This window comes from Python bivittatus, unplaced genomic scaffold (assembly GCF_059951505.1).
Source record: "Python bivittatus isolate LINGU-HERP-01145 unplaced genomic scaffold, Pbiv_v1 ctg000020_np1212, whole genome shotgun sequence".
NCBI lineage: Eukaryota > Metazoa > Chordata > Lepidosauria > Squamata > Pythonidae > Python > Python bivittatus.
Window position 1 is genome coordinate 3,540,959 of NW_028277030.1, and position 16,442 is coordinate 3,557,400.

Here is a 16,442-nt window from a genome sequence, read left to right on the forward strand (position 1 = left end):
AAATGTATTTATTATTTTTTTATAAGAACTTTATTAAGTTATAAAAAGCATAAAGATAAAAGCAAACAAGAACTAATAATCAAAGAGAGAAGTAGAGAACAAGAGAGTTAGAAATAAAGAGAGAATACAAAAGTGATGGAAAGTAAAGGGAAGAAAGGAAAAATTACAAAAAGAATGACTTCCAACTTCTTACACAGCAGATATAGATAAATCATATAATAACTTCTTACTCTAAAACGACATCTTAACATACATATTTTGTATAACCTATTATTTTAACTAATCATCAAATCTATATATCATGATTTCATTTTTTTCCGTCTCCTGCAAAAAGTCCAAAAGGGGCTTACAACTGGCATTAAAGTTAGTCAATGTTTTTTCTCTAAGCAAAGCTGTTAATTTTGCCATCTCAGCTAGCTCCATAATCTTCACCATCCATTCTTCCTTTGCGGGTAATGTCAAGTCTTTCCACTGTTGAGCATATAAAAGTCTTGCTGCAGTTATCATATATAAAAACAAAAGTCCATGAGCTTTTTCCAGTTGTTTATCCATCAGTTCCAAAAGGAAAGTCTTTGGTTTTAACTGTATATTAACCTTCAAAAACTTCTGAATTAATATATGAATTTGGGTCCAAATTTTTTAGCCTTATTACATATCCACCAAATATGATAAAAAGTCCTTTCTTGTTCACATTTTCAACATATGTTTGAAACCCCTTTGTACATTTTTGATAATCTTTTTGGTGACATATCCTATCCATACATCATTTTATAGAAATTCTCTTTCAAATTATAACACAATGTACATTTTAACCCTTTCATCCATATATTTTCCCATTGTTCCATTTGTATATTATATCCAAAATGTTTAGCCCATTTTATCATACAATCTTTAACTTGTTCATTTTCTGTTTCAAATCTCAACAAAGCTTATACATTTTAGCAATAAGATGTTCATTATTGATACACAATTCAGTCCCAAATGTATTTATTCTTGAGCTCAAGAAAACAAAACTATCTTCCGCTGTTGGTTCTTTGCTATCTGCCATGCATATTAGTTAGTTGACATTATCTTTATCCTTTTTATATTTAATATTTAGTATTTTTCATTTTTACTTTCTACTTTGATAAAAAGCTTCTTTACTTTCAGTAAAGTGATACTATCTAAAGATAGCCAGTTATTAATCTTGTGACCTCCTATTTTGATTCCAATTATTGTATTTTCCAAACCTGCCATTCTTATAATATACTTGCTGTGTAAGGTAAAGAAATATAGGGACAATATCCATCCTAGTTTCACTCCCCTTCCTATTTAGAATCACTTTACTTCTCCAAACTCAGTTGTAACAGCAGCTTTTCTTCATTGTAAAGATTCTTCAGAAGAATAATCGGATGTTGTGGCAGAACCATTAGCTTTAATAGATTCCACATTCTAGCATAATTGGATGTTCAAAAAGATTTTAAAAAGGAAAAAACAATGCAAATGCAAGGTATAATGTATATATAAGGGCTTCTCATGAAAATATATATGTATATAATATGAAATTTTTATATAACAGTTTCAGTAAAAAATAACCTTGTTTTATTATCCATGCCTAATCTAGGTCTTTAGTCAATTCATTTATAAGATACAAGAAACATCAGCTCTTCAATACACTGGGTAATTGGGGTCATAAATTCTCTTTCCAGTGTTGAAGAATTCATCTCTTGGCCATAATAAGGACATGGAGAATCCATTTCCATGGTCCAGCTGTCAATTTCCATGTAGTATACAGGTAGTTCAAAAGAATGTGTGCATTAGAAAATACTAAACCTTGTAACTTATTTCTACCCAGAATGTAACAACTTTAGGACATTGCAAAAAGACACAATTGAATGATGTGTTATCTGGTTGCATCTCCAACAACAGGATAATTTACTAATTTCTTTTCTGTACAAACTCAGTGGAATCCAATAAACCTGATTTTGTTTTTTTGTATAAGCCATAATCTATCATGGGGTTTCCAGTTCCCTGTTTGATTCAGTCTTTAAAGTTGCATGTCAACTTTATTGATTTATTGATAACAGATCTTTATAAAGACCAATTGTGGTCTTTTGATCTGATAGGAATTAATGATCCCTTCTAATATCTTAGATGTCTCTGAGGCTGAAAATGTTAAGGTCCAAATCAAGATGTCAATAAATGTTGTAATTATAAATATTGCCAATGGGTGGCAGGTGACAAAGAACATTTACCTGTCAACACAGAAAATGATAAGAAGTCAGTTACCATCCACTAGTTGATTTAATGTAAAGATCTTAGCATCCATCCAGATCCTCTATAAAATTGTTTTTTTAAAATAATTTTTGAGATTTGAATCATCCCATAACATCATTGTTTGTTTATTGTTTTTGGATTTTTAACTTTGTAAGTTGTCCAGAGTCATGGCAGTGAGGTGGGCAGCTATATATAATAAATAAATAAATAAATAAATAAATAAATAAATAAATAAATATAAACAAAAATGTTAGCTACCCTATTTTGTGCCCCTCTTCTTTTTCTGAAATGTATTCTACTTATTTGTCATTTCTCTTATCATGTTTGACTTTATTCTTCTTTAAAAGAGTTGATCTAAAGCAAAACTTGGCTTATGTTAGGGATTAGTACAGTTGGTTCAGTAGTTTGCACGTTTTTTTTAATCTCTCTTTTTTGATGTGGCTGCATTCACTGATCTTTTCCAGGCTCCAAGCCACCCAGTCTTGTTCCATATTTGTTGATAAAGAACACTTTAAGAGCCTTATCTTTGAACCTTTGAACAATTCAGTGGCTATTTCATCTGCACGTGCCTGAGCCTTCCTGCCCAACAGCTGGTCTATTGCCTCTTGTACCTTGCTTTCTAGTAAAGTCAGTTCGTGACCATATTCCCTTCCTACATACTCTATGTTTCTGCCATCCTACAAACTTGACCTTAGTCTTTCTATTTTTCTTACACATCATTTGCCTCTTTTAGATCGCTTCCATGATTAATCTTGAGTAGACCTGTCATTTCTCTGAACTTCTTAAAACACACTTTCTTGTTATCTCCGTTCTTGCTGACATGTTTGATTGAGATATCTTTCTTTGTCCTTTCTTGTTTGACACTGAAAATCTAAATTCAGTTGCCATGCATCTTCTTCTTGCCCAAGGCTTTCATCCTCCATCTTTCTCTAGCTGTTGAGATACCGTTTTTGAAAGCAACTCAGAGCTTTCCCTCTTTTTTTCCACTTTTTTCACAGCATTGCTTATTTCTTCCCATAGTTCCTCAGGCTCTCTTTACCTAAATGAAATGTACTGATTCTGTTCCTTAATTTGATCTTGTATGTCCTCCTCATTTATGTTATTTAATTTTTAAAATATATATACTGATTTGTTTAATTATTTAATAAATCTGACCCCAGTAATCCAGTATCTGTACCACAGTCTGGTTGAATGTTTTCTACCTTTGCATCTTTAGTAAGTGAATGTACTACTGTAGTATATCCACTATTTCTAACAGATATTATCCTTTTCTTTATAAAATTATAGCCAGGCACATCCTTAGTAATGTCCTTTTTGAGCATCATTACCATCCCATTTCTTTGTATGATCTAATGTCACGAAACATCCAGTTTAGTGTGCTTCATTGCCAGAATGATTCCTATACAGAAATTTTAATTATTCAGTTTTGAAAAACACTTCCCAACTGGCAATAATCCTGGCACCTGCAATGGCCAGCTGTTTCCATGATTGCCGCAGATGTAAAATACCCTTGTGAGCATAGAAGAAGCTGATGATTGCTTTAGCTGTATTTATATATACTAACATTTCCCACAAATTCTGTGCATAAAGGACAGTATGCAGACATTTCACAATGCCTCTATGTGTATTTATGGGGGTAGTACTTTGGATGTTAGTGGGAAGTGTGAATAGGCTGTTTCCTGTCATTGACCCAGGACTGATTTCCCTATCATGGAGAAATAGTGGGCAATTTGCTTCAGCTTTCATGAGTGTGTTTTTGCTTGCTTCTATGCAAACTGCTATGCAATGGGCATTGATAAAGCATTGCAAAATGCAGCCTTGATGCCATAAAACTGCTTCAAGGTTCTTTGGAGCACCCTGCACCCTTGCCATTGCTAAGATATAACACAGAAGAATCTTACACCTCTGTGTACAATCATATTATTGCTTTTTTTCCTGAATTTAATCCATGACTATTATACTACTAATAATAGTCAAGGAGCACCGTGAAAAAAATGGAACTAAAATTAAAGATAAAAAAAACCCAAAATTGATGACAAAACCAACCTTAGAATTGACAGTGAAGATACTTAGTGGTGGATAGCTTCTTCCTCTTAGGATCAACCATCAACTGCAAAGGAACAAGCAGTCAAGATACATGCCACAGAGTAGCACTTGGTAGAGCAGCCATGAAAGCCATAGAAAAGATACTCAAATGTCATGATGTGTCTATATGTATAAAAATCAGAATAGTGCAAGTAATGGTATTCCCTGTGACACTCTATGGAAGCGAAAGTTGGACTTTGAAGAAGCAGGATAGGGAGAGCATTGATGCTTTTGAACATTGATGTTGGAGAAGACTCCTGAGAATACCATGGAACAAAGGACCTGCTTAGAGACAGATTGTCATGGAGAAAATCTGTATGGTACCTAAGAATCAACACTGACTTGATGGCACATAATCAATCAATCAATTAATCAATCAATCAAAACTTTGCAAAAAAAAAGTTCTATTGACTGCAGTGTTTTCTCAGTGGAAACTGAGCATTCATGTAAAAAACTGCAGAAAACTATGAACTTTTTTTTCAAAATGGAAAAAAATACTTTGATTTTTTAAAAAACTCAACAATGGAGAATTTTTAATGTAGTTATTCCATCTTACAAACAAGATGTCCTGGTTTAGTATCTCAGAATTTGGAGATAAATTTGGTTGAACAGAGCTTTGGAAGCATCCTTTGTTTTCAGGAGTTGCATTTGCACAACATCAGCTGGCAAACTATGGTGACCTTAGTAATTGGTTCTTCTTACAGAGAAATTTTTCAACAGAGGTTTTAATTATAACACTTCTGAACAAGTCTTCTAATAAAGTTGCAAATTATCTGAAACATTTTGCTTAAAGGCACACAGTCTCTATGAAGCCTGAGAGAGAAAGGGTGAAGGTGAAGATACCAAGACGGGATTCAGAGGTAGCTACTATGGAATTTGAAGAGTAAGGAGAAGAATCCAGGTCACTTGAACTGCTAAAATTCACTGACTTGTCTTTGAGTATGTATTGCTTTAGCCTCTAAATTTATGATACCACTAAACAACGTGGAAATCTTTAAGACCGACGTGTTTATCAGTGGCATTTCTCCTAAGCAGACTATTTGCTCAGGTTTGCGCTGATTGTTACTGCCTGCCTGGTGGGCTAAACTAAAACCATTCCAATGTTCTATGGTAGATTTCCAGATTTCCCCAGAGATTTCTTTTACTAAGGATGTGTACTTTTGCTGGATGAGATTTTACTGCATTTCATTTAAAGTCCCTGTGCTAAAAGCTAACCTTTTAAATTAGTCATTTTGCAATGACATCAATTTGTAACTGAAAACATCAATTCTGCTTCACTGCATCTTAAAGATAAATACGGCAGGCACCAAAACACCTTTAAAGAACCAATTTCTATAAATGAGAATGAGGTGTATTCTAGCACAGAGTATCATCAAGAAAGGGAAGCATTTCAAAGTGTCTCATTATTTAGGCAAGATCCAGCCAGCATGGCACACTTTCAACAACAAGGCCTTTGAGATGTTTCCTCAGATGGGGCTTGTAGTATATGAACATGATTTCCATTGGCTTCAACTGGGCCCTGTAAGCAGACATGTAACTCCCAAAGTAAATTTTCAAATTTAGAGGATGGGAAAGGGGACATATCCCTAACCCCCTCCATTTTCCCCTCACAGTAGTGGGGAATACTGCATTGTACCAGAATTCCAGAACAAAAACTGCAAGATCAGAGGTATACAGTCTTTGTTTTTACTAGAATCCTGAGATCCAACAATTGTGCATAAAACAGAGTGACAAATAAAGAATTTTGAGCCTAGGAATTTGAGCCTAGACAAGAACTGAAAGGAATTCAAGATCCTTTTACAGAAAATAAAACAAAAGTTGAAGGTTTCTTCATTTCAGCAAGTCAAAATTAAGATGAGATGATTTACTTTCGTTTTTCCTTTTGTTAAGCAGCTGCAGGTTATCAATTTTTGCCAGTCTCCTGTGGTTTGGCCTGAGATCTGTCAGAAAGGCCAGACCTATCTTCTGGTTCCTCCTTTCCAAAGCTTTAATGTCTTACCTCCGGAAGCCTGGTAAGCTGCTGAAATAATTGCAGGATGAGAAACACCACCAAAGCAATATGGCAAGATCAGTGAACGACTCCAGCTCTGCCTCACTCTGTATCATCCCTGGTTTTAATTCTCCTACACAACTTCTGTTCTCTTAGACCCTAAATACAGTGGTACCTCGGGATACGAACTTAATCCGTTCCGTGACTCTGGGCGTATCCCGAGTTGGTCGTAACCTGACGCAAATTTCCCCATAGGGTTCAATGTAAATCCGGTTAATCCGTTCCACCCTCCGAATTTGGTCGCACCCTGAAGCAAATTTTCCCATAAGGTTCAATGTAATTACCATTAATCCATTCTGGGGTCCGCGGACCATGCGTCAGGGGCGGGAAAACAGCCGGGCACCGCACCGCGGGGCGGGAAAACGGCCGGGCGCTGCGCGGTGGGGCAGGAAAATGGCCAGGCGCCGTGTGGCGCGGCGGGAAAACGGCCAGGCGCCACGCAGCGCAGCGGGAAAATGGCCGCAGACCACGTGTCAGGGGCAGAAAAATGGCCGCAGACCATGTGTCAGGGGCGGAAAAATGGCCGCAGACCACGTGTCAGGGCAGAAAAATGACCGTGCCCCGAGGCGGAGTTCGCACATCGAGGTAAATTTTTGCGGCCGGCGCTGGTCGTAACCCGAAAAGTTCGTTAGTAGAGGCGTTCGTATCCCGAGGTACCACTGTAGCTGCCTACCTGGGTTATTTAGCATATCTGACATCTGCCTCTTCATTAAATCCACATGCCTTAGATGAGGAAAGGAAGCCATTTTGGACCCAAAGCTCAAAATTGGCTCTGGATGGGATGTAAGAAGCTGTAAGATAGTAATAGGGAGAGCTGCAATCCAAAGGAGGCAGAATCACTCCTGACACATTTTGATAGACACCTACACACACACACTTAGATTCACCATGTCAGCTGACCCATACAGATCATTTCCCCCTTTCAGTGTTAAGTTTTCCTCTCTTAATACTGGAATAGCAAAATGGGTTTATGTCTGATTGGCTACATGTTTGAAATAAGGTCTGTCTTTCCTCTGAGAAAGAGAGACCTTCACTCCTCACAATTCTGGAGAAGAGAGAAATGGTCATCTCCAAACTCATTGAAACAGCATTGGTCGCACTTTTAGATGATCTCTGGTGAGAGCGGGATGAAGGTAGTGCATCCATCCTTGCTCTTCTTGACCTCTCGGTGGCTTTCGATACCATTGACCATGGTATCCTTTTGGGTCGGCTGCAGGAGTTGGGGCTGGGTGGCACAATGTTGCGCTGGTTCAGCTCCTTTCTCCAAGGCCGAACCCAATCGGTGTTGATAGGGAGCGAGAGGTCTGGCCCCCGGCCCCTACTTTGTGGGGTGCCACAGGGGTCAGTACTTTCACCGCTCCTATTTAATATCTACATGAAACCGCTGGGTGAGATCATCCGGCACCATGGGGTGAGGTATCATCAGTATGCGGATGATACCCAAATATATATCTCCATCCCAGGTGCCTTAAGTGACGCTGTGACTGCCCTCTCGCGGTGCCTGGAGGCTGTGGGGGCCTGGATGGGGGACAACAGGCTTCAGCTGAACCCTGGTAAGATGGAGTGGCTGTGGATACGGGGAGCCTCAGGATCTAGGATTTTGTCATCTTTGGTTCTTGATGGGGTTGCACTGCCCCAGACAGATCCAGTGCATAATCTGGGGGTTCTCCTGGACTCACGACTCCTGCTCAAAGAGCAGGTGGCAGTCGTGGCTAGGAGGGCCTTTGCACGACTTTGTGTTGTGCGACAGTTACGCCCCTTCCTGGATCAGGAGGGCCTCTGCACAGTCACTCATGCCCTGGTCACCTCTGGGTTGAACTACTGTAATGCGCTCTACATGGGGCTACCCTTGAAGAGTATCCGGAAGCTACAGCTGGTACAGAATGCAGTGGCGCGGACAGTTCTTAATGCCCCTAGGAGGGCACGTATAACACCCCTGTTGCGTGAGCTGCATTGGTTGCCAGTTTGTTTCCAGGTCCAATTCAAGGTGTTAGTCATCACCTTTAAAGCCCTTCATGGCATGGGACCAGGTTATCTGAGGAACCGCCTTGCCCCGGTCATCTCAGCCCGCCCCACTCGGTCCAGCAGAAGGGGCAGATTGCAGACCCCACCCGTCAAGGAATTTCGATTGGTGGGGTCTAGGCAGAGAGCCTTTTCTGCTGTAGCGCCCGCCCTATGGAACATCTTGCTGCCTGAGGTGCGGTGTGCCCCCTCCCTCATGGCCTTCAGGAAAGAGATCAAATCCTGGCTCTGCCAGAAGGCTTGAGGGCCAGAGGGGGGCCCGCACCTATGGAGATGGCTGGTGGGGTGACGGTTTGTCCGGGGGGGGCCCCAGCATCTTACAGGTTTTTTAGGGCCAAATTATAGGAGGTTTTTAGGCCATTTTTATATATGTTTTTAACTATTTATAGATTATGTCTATGGCTGGAGAGTCCTGTGTTTTTTATTATTATTGTGAGCCGCCCAGAGTCACCCATTGGGGGAGATGGGCAGCATACAAATCTGAAAAATAAATAAATAAATAAATAAATAAATAAATAAATAAATAAATAAAACTACTTAAAATCATCCAAGATAAACACTTTCCCTAGCCCCACACTGAAAGGAGGGAAGGTTTTATTTCTGATCACCTGCATATAAGCCTTTTTCACTCTCGCTGCATTGAGGCAGAGGAAAAGATGGGCCTTTGGAGATGGAGTGAGGTATGTGGAATATGTTTGAGCCTGGTAGAGAACTGTGCAGGCCATAAATGGCCTGGTGTGCTCAGGGTTCCTGCAAACTTAGAATAAACCACTTTTCTCTGCCCCACCTGATTAATGATTTGCTTTCTGCTGACCTATAGCCTCCTGCATACCATTTGTATGTAGATGCAAACCCAACCCATCATGGAGTATGTAAGAAGCAGTCTGCCAAAGAGCATTGCTATGACTCATCCTCAATTCTAAAATAAAATAAAAAATTCTTAGCTTATGCAGATGAATGAATACCACTCCTGGCATGTGTGCCTACCTATTTAAAATTCAAAGCTTTCTTAAACTGATGTATGACACTTAGGCTCAGCTGAATCGTTCACCACAGAACTATATTTCCAATGCTTTAAAGTTTTTACCTAATTTCTGATGCACCATCTTTTCTTTATATTTTACTTTTCATTGCATCTTTGTCATGGAAGAGCAATCTGAGAGTTGTTTAATGGATGCAACACATATCTCCATATTTGAAATAGTAATGTTTAAAAGGCTGGCGATGATGATGGTGGTGGTGATGAATTCTCCTTATGGATATTCAGTTATACAATAATTGGAACTTAAAACCCTTCACAGAAAGAAGAAGCCTATATTGGACAGAGCCCAGTGAAGTAAATCAGGTCAAGTCAAATAGATCGGGTTGAGTCATTTGGGTTGTTCTGAGTCATGTCTAATCAAGTAAATCAGGTTAAGATTAGTCTGTCTAAGATGAATAAGCATAGGTCAAAGTAAATTAGGTGATGACTTAGTTTTGGATGGTGCAAGAATCAGCGTGGTTAGCTGAGTTGGAAAAATAATGTTTCAGAAAAAAGGCTGCAGGCAACAGAAGGCTTAGAAAGTCTGGCAGAGCACCATCTGAATCAGAGCCATCTCAAGGTGATACTAAGGGCTTGGCTTCATATCCTGCTTGTTGCAAACACAAAGACAGCATGTAAGTATTTTTGAGAGACGTCCTCAAGATGCTGCCTTCACCTCATCCCTTGAACAGTCCTTAATTGTTCCAGTTTGGAAGTGGTGTTTTCCTTCTCCTGACAGAAAACTTCCCATGTAGACAATCTAGGGTACCCCGGGGACAAGCAGGGGGATGACACAATCAGAAACTGTGATCTTCCCATCTCCATTTGGCCCATCAGTCTGTGCAGAGACGCCCCCTCCACCATGTCCGTGAGAGGGGCCGTTGTGGTGGGGAGTCAGAAAAGACAAGATGGTGCTTGGAGTAGCACAATCAAACCCCTTTTGATCTTGCTGCTATGATACCATCTTGCCTTTTTTGACCCCTTCCATAGACACCAGTGACCCCTCCTCTGGATATGGTACTTTAAGGCCACTTTGGCTTTGTCTGCATAAGAGAATGGACATCTGTTCTTTTTCTCTTTAAATTGGAACATTGAATTGCCAAGAGATGACTAGATCTGTCAAACAGGAATCCTGTTATTTGATCTGTATGTAAGTTACATATATGTGTTTGTGCTGGTGAGATCATAAAGTAGGAAAAGTACATGACACACACACACACCTAGTGGGGCTGACAGAAGGGTATATGACATGATAGCTTCAAAATAGGAGTTTATGCAGTCTACCATTTCACTCAGAAAATTGTCCCAGACCAAATTAACTAAGAGCTTTACCCCACACTATACTTTCATGTAATCAACTAATAGTAAAGTAATCAACATTTTAACAATGGAGACTCAGTCAACTCTGGACCTCTGTTCTAGGCTATTAACTTCCTATTTCTATTTATTCATTTTCTATACTGCTAGTAAACCATATGAGTTAATTAACTGAGAAAAATTAGCCTGAAATCCTAATTGTAAGCTGCCTAAATAAAAATGTGTCAATAATTCTGAATTGGAATGATACCTCTACTATTCCAGTATAACTGTCAAATCTTGTTATTACATTATGACCAGTGCACTTTCCACAAAGAAGGACTTGTAAAAATATTGCTGGATTCCCTTGTTCCTGTCCTGTGCAGACTCATCCAGAGGGCAGTGAAGACCTGGCTCTTCCCCCAAGCATTGGGCAAGGACGGGGGTTGAGCTGCGAGGATGGTTGCTCTGGTGCCTGGGGGAGAAGGGGACTTTTGTTTTAACTATGTTTTTTATGGATTGTTGTGAGCTGCCTAGAGTCATCATACGAGACAGGCAGCCTTATAAGCCATGTAAATAAATAAATAGCACTTTGAAAGTCTATGGGAATGGAGTTCATGATGCATTTCCTTATGACAGTTTTGCTGCCAATTTCCAGGAAGAGTATAGGGATAGGTGAAAAAAATTTTCCCTTTGTTTTTGATAAGATTTTACTGAAATTCATAAAGATCTTCAAAATAGAAATAACAAATGATCTTTTAAAAAGTGGGAGTAAGAGAACGAACAGATCTATTCATCCAGGTTTGAGCTCTTAGATCTTAAAAATCTGATGGAGTTCCTGTGTATTCAACCATGTTGGTGATGATGAACTGGATTTTCCATTTCTTTTTTTTTTTTTTATGACAAACTCATCTACTGTAAAAGCTCATGGCAGGCAGCCACACTAGTCTTTCTGCTGATGTAGCTGTTGACCTACAGGAGATAGTGAAAATCAGTTCATTTTTCTGATAGTAACTTAGAATTCACAAACATGTTCCTAAATGAGAAAAGTTTTTAAAATCAAATTGACAGATTCATCCTGCCATGCAAGACTAGGAGGCAGTTGGTTCTGAACTAGGACATGTTTGGTTGCCAAGCAGGGTGAGGATTACACTGCATTAACTCCTGTGGTAACATCAAAATGACAATCAGTAGAAGAGACAGAAGCAAAAATGTTCTAATCACTTAGCAGCCTATTGTTATCTTTATGAAAAAAAGAAAATGTTTTCAGAAAGATTACTTTAGCTTTTCTTGCTTTTTGTTAAAGATACTATAGGCAGAGAGGAGAATTTTTTGTCATCTGAAGTCTTCCCATAAAATTAGTTTTTCCTATGGGAGTGCTCAACAGCACATACTACTAAACAAGGATGGATAATTTTGTTGTTGTTGAAATTAAACTACCTTGTTTATTTGCTACATATTTATTCCAATTACACAACCTAATTAAGGAGAACTTCTTGGATAGAAAGTCTACAAACCCACTTTAAACTGAAAATGAAGATCTTTCTCTTAGGCAGAACACTGATAACTTTGAACCAAAATGTAAATGAAGAGAATACCCTTAAATATTGATACTTTTCATGTAAAACAGGAATGCAAATCTGATAACTAAAGCGATTGCTGTTAATCTAGTACTCAATACAGCATTTTGCAATACATAGGATGGAGGACTTTGTATAGTTCTCATATTACTTAGTTTTTATTCATTTAGAAAATTATAGGCAATATCCATTATTTATATGAAGCTGCAAAAACAATGGAAAATATTATGAATGGCAATAATGAAAAGTTGCACACACAAAAAATGCATTTATATTTTATTAAACCAAATGTTAAATTGTTTTATATAGCCTCTGTGGATCACATTACAGACTAAGAATTTCAAAAATTTTCTAGCAGTGTATAAACAATTTTTCAGTTGCTTTTTCTCTGACATAATGGTGACTTCATGAAAAATGTTATTTGTGGTTTGTCCATTTTTGGCTTTCTCTCTGTCATTATTTCTGCTTTTTTTCTTTATGTCTATAAAGTTAGTAGCTTGGCATCTTTTTCTCTTTTTGCTTCTCTTGGAGCCCTTTGTTGTGCTGAAACTTTATGGCCATTGTTCTGGGAGAAAGATCTTCGCTTCAGAGACGGTCACTCTGTTGACTCATTGCCAGAATTTCATGCCACAGGTTTAGTGGAATTCTTTCTCCTATCATCTTTATGCTTTCTAAAATGTAGGTCCTTACATGACTACCAGAGATCTGAGCTTTCTCACTTCAAGTTTATGCAAAACTCTGATACTAATCAGTTCCAAACTTGACTCAAATACAAGTGCTCTGATGGCTCCCGGGAAACACAATAAGTCTAATGTGAGATGGTGCCTGTCCTTAGACCAGAATCTTTGGCCTGATTTCCAAATCTAAATAGTTCCTGTGTTGGAACTGAAGTCCTTGGCTTTATGTATCATTGACTGCTGCTCTCTACTTGCAACTGCATCAAAGAAAGTGAAGACAAGGTTGGCTGGGGATTGATAGGGCTGTAAATGTCATAAGAACTGATTCTCCATAGAATACCCTGCTCTGATAGTAGGAAAACTGGCTGCAGCACATCTGCTTTTTACATCTCACGCTGAGGAACTCTCTCTTCCAGAAGTCATGAATAGGCCACTGATTTCATAACAAATAAAGGGGACAGCAAAGTAACCTATCCCAGTAAAAAACCAGCAATCCAAGTTAAGTTGTTCCCATGCAGAGATTTGACCCACGGTAATTTGATCCATGGTAGAGTAAGCAAAGCTGGTTACTGAAAAGAGGGTAAATCTCAGAAGTTAGAATCAAAAGTACTTCCAAAAAGCATTGGTAGGCTTATAATGGGAATGAGATCCAGCTCTTGAGTTGGGCTGAATCTGGGTTGAGGTTTATAGTGGGGGTCTGTGAAAGGAGTTAAGTGGAAAGTATGTGTCCTGTTCCACCTGGAAGATTGATCTTCTATTAATGAATCTTCTATTAATGAAGCATACTATTATATAATATCTATAATTTGGCTGCATTATTCAGCTTCTCCATGAAAAGACAAATCTTTGATCTCTCAGAACTATTCCAGGAGATCTTTAGCTTCTTACAGCCAGGGGATATTAGAGCAACTAATAATCTAAGGGCCTACATGGTGTTCCAGGTACTCTTAACTCACCAGACTGATATAGATTGTGTAAGAGGAGAGCTCTGTTAACGTATGATAGCATATTTTCTGACTAACAAATTTATTAAAAGGCATTAGCTTTAGTGAACTACATCTCACTTCATTAGATGCATGGAGTGGCTAAATACAGGATTTAAATTAGGGCGAGGTGTGTGTATTGGCGGTGGGGGGGAGTCAGGATGGATTTAGAGAGTGGTATAACCCAACAATTAAAAATTCGTATTTGGTCTCTGCAGTTTGGTTCCTCCTTGGAGCCTTTTGGGAGTACTTTCCCAGCTGGGTGCTAAACTATTTGAATCTATGACTACTTGTTCTCTTGATCTTCTCACTTGAAAGACTTCATATCTTGTGTCAGTTATATCTGTCCGCTAAGCAGCCAATAACCATTGTGCCTCATTAATGGATCCACTTTATCTGTTCTGTCTCCATTGTTCCCTAGTTTGTTTCTTCCTTTAATACACCTCAAGACATCATTCTGACAGTTTTTCTTTCTAACCTAACCTGCCCACTGAAATCCATTCTGCCGTGCCTGAGTATCAGGTTCAGTCTTTTATTGTTAAAAGGAATAAGCCTCTTCACAAGTCTGATAAGTTATACATTTGTCCCTCTGGGCAACAATGTGGGCCCTGCTTCTCCTACTGGACTGTGAATGTTTTTGGTGTTACCAGCTAGTTCACTAGCTCGCTAGTTCCAACTTATGTTAAAGGCCTGATTTAGAGACCTTCCTCCTCAAGACATCTCCAGAAGCAAGGCAGTCTACTTCATCTAACTTCATGAAATACTGTGGACTGGATGTCAGGGCCAGAATGAGTGGTTGTGGTTGTTGTTGTTGTTGCTGTTTTCCCTTTTAGAGGAAGAGTGGGTATCTCTTCTGTCTACCTTTGAATAACCTTGCTGTTCTCCTCTCAGGAATATATAAGCAAATGGGGGCAACATTCTTGATTTTTTCAGTTCAGTTAAAGAGCATTCCAGAATGTTGGGCTGCCCAGGTGGAATCCTATCAGTATAACTCACAGATGATCACAGAAATAAGTGCAATGAGATGTAAGAAACCCACTGTGATATAAACATGGCCTATTTGCAGCTGAGTTATTTGCTGGCTATTCTGGACCCCTTTTTAATTTTAATGTTTTTACTAAGTCCACAGATAAATCATTACAATACTAAATATATGCTCTCCTTAACATTTCTGCATCTCAGTCTTACCTTACCCACTTTCACTGTAATTTTTTAATGATAGGCTAAAATAATAATCCACATTTTCTTGATTTTTCAGTCTCAAGTTGCTATCTTGGTTTTTAAAAATGAAATATTATGTCTGTTTCTATTAAGGAAGTTATTCCTGTATAGAGCTGGCTTAGCACTTGAAGGAATATATTTCATAATACTTGGAAGTGACTTCTACTACTTCATGTTTGACATATGTATGTTTAAATGAATTCCATCTGTACTCTTGATGTTTATTACAGTTAGTGTGTGAGAGAAAAGTTCCAGAGACACTAGCGCTATGTTAACAGTAACATCTTCAAGAAGTTAGGCATCTATCTTTATACCTAGGGTTGAGAATCTTTGTGAGAAAGTTGGCTATTGTTGGTGCTTAATCTTCAGTGCCTTCAATTTAATTTTTAAGTGTTGCAATGCAGCAACGATCTCTGTAATTTATTTAATGTTACAAATATAGGCTTCAATATACTGAGCTTTTATTCCTCTTTCATTCAATGTTAATTATTTTGGGTAAGATATTTTCATCCTTTTAACAAGTTTGTGATGAATGATAGTTTAGAATTATGTTTTCTAAACCAAGAAATCTATTAATTTTCTGATTAAATAACCTTGCACTTATTTAGATAATTGATTTTTATCCACTCTACTTTTCCTGCCATACCTTTTCTTGGACAATCAAAATAAAGCTCATTTTAATTTCCAGCTGTTGTTTTCTGCCCTAGCCAGCTGTGCCTAATAGCCTGGCAAAAAATCTAAAGTTAATTAATCCACTTCCCAAAGCACAACTGATACACCATTTAACCAAAAAGTAGGAAGACAGAACTATGTTGTGGTGCTACCTATTCTGTTTTTCTCCCTTTGAAATTAATAGGAAAGCTGCTGTTGGTTTTAAATGAGCAGTGCTCCACAGTGTGGCAATGCGTATACTTGTGGTTCATTGAAAATAGTTGTACACAATTATTATGCTAAAAATATTATTTAGAATGCTTGCAGGATTGGTCAAGCTTCATACGCATGACTACTGAAGAAGAATTAAAGCTACATATGTTTTATGCATTTACTGGTTCACATCTGCTCCTGTTGCTATAGGTTGTGTTTTCCTGTCCTAGACAGAAAAAGAAGACAAGGTATACAAAGATTGTTATACTTTTCCCTTGCTTCTCCCCTGCTTGCTCAGTTGGAAAGGTGTAGTGAAAAATAATTTTCAACAGGTCCAGTTTCATGAAGAACAACTGCATAAAATCCTTTTCTACATGACAATTAAAG

General features: G+C 38.3%; 1 protein-coding gene across 2 annotated transcripts in view; it reads left to right on the forward strand.

Annotated features, from left to right (window-relative positions):
* Window positions 1-16,442, forward strand: part of PTCHD4 (patched domain containing 4) — a 65,121-nt gene that overhangs the window by 34,626 nt on the left and 14,053 nt on the right. The gene's annotated exons all lie outside the window — the stretch shown is intronic.